Source organism: Marmota marmota, unplaced genomic scaffold (assembly GCF_001458135.2).
Source record: "Marmota marmota marmota unplaced genomic scaffold, marMar, whole genome shotgun sequence".
In the NCBI taxonomy this organism is placed as follows: Eukaryota; Metazoa; Chordata; class Mammalia; order Rodentia; family Sciuridae; genus Marmota; species Marmota marmota.
Genome location: NW_025999891.1, coordinates 4,210,647 through 4,211,750, shown reverse-complemented (window position 1 = coordinate 4,211,750; position 1,104 = coordinate 4,210,647). Strand labels below are relative to the sequence as shown.

The 1,104-nt window shown below is 38.9% G+C and overlaps 1 protein-coding gene across 6 annotated transcripts in view; it reads right to left on the bottom strand.

Annotated features, from left to right (window-relative positions):
• Phf12 (PHD finger protein 12) overlaps nt 1–1,104 on the bottom strand; it is a 44,391-nt gene that overhangs the window by 9,698 nt on the left and 33,589 nt on the right. The gene's annotated exons all lie outside the window — the stretch shown is intronic.

Below are 1,104 nucleotides of genomic sequence, written 5' to 3'. Positions count from 1 at the left end.
AAAAAAAAAAAAAAAAAAAAAAAAAAAAAAAAAAAAAAAACACCAAACAAAAAGGAGAGTGCTTTTTTTAGTTCAGGGGACAGGAGCTTGGGATTAAGGAAGATTTTATAGCAAGTATTTGAACCAAGACTTGGAAAGTTGAGAAAGAATTTCTAGGCAGATAAAGGGGAAATAAAGGTTGGAGCAACATGTATGGCACAGAGATGTGAAAGCACTTGGTGGATTTGGAAAACATCCAGAGAACCAACAGATTTGTTTACTAAAACCTTATGGAATATGGGAAAAACTGGAAGTGGTTTCCAGAATTTTGGCCTCAGGGACTGGGTAGAGATCACTATCATTCACTGACACTGGAAATATAGAGGGAAAGCAGATTCTGAGAGACTAGGACTTTTGGTCTAGGGTAGGTTGAGACTGAGCTTATCTGTAGTATGTGCAGACAGAACTGTATGAGAAAAAAGGCTAAAGAATAAGGAGGTAGGAGTCATCAGCTGGTACCTTGGGCTTTTTGAGATCAACATCAATTAGAGGAGGAGGATGGAACAGTGGGCTAGTCTAAGGCTTCCTAGAGAAGAGTGAAATGGTAGGTGAAGGAGGAACTCCTAACATAGATATCAAGTTCTCAGCAGATTTTACCTATACTGTTACAACTAAGAGTAAAGGCCACTGTCCTATGTTGCTATAGTCCTCATTTCACTCTTAAACTGTCCTATTACAAAAGGTTTATCAGGTAACTCATGCCCTGTTGTTGATTTTCCTCGATAACAGGGAAACATTTAATAACATGGAGGGAGCCAGGTGTGGTGGCCACATGGCTTGGGAGGCTAAGGCAGGAGAATCACGAGTTCAAAGCCAGCCTCAGCAATAGCAAGGCGCTAAGCAACTCAGTGAGACCCTGTCTCTAAATAACATACAAAATAGGGCTAGGGGTTTGAGGTTGTGGCTCAGTGGTAGAGTGCTCACCTAGCACGCACGGGGCCCTGGGTCGATCCTCAGCACCACATAAAAATAAATAAACAAAGGTATTTGTCCATCTACAACTAAATATATATATATATATATATATATATATATATATATATATATATATATATATATATAAAA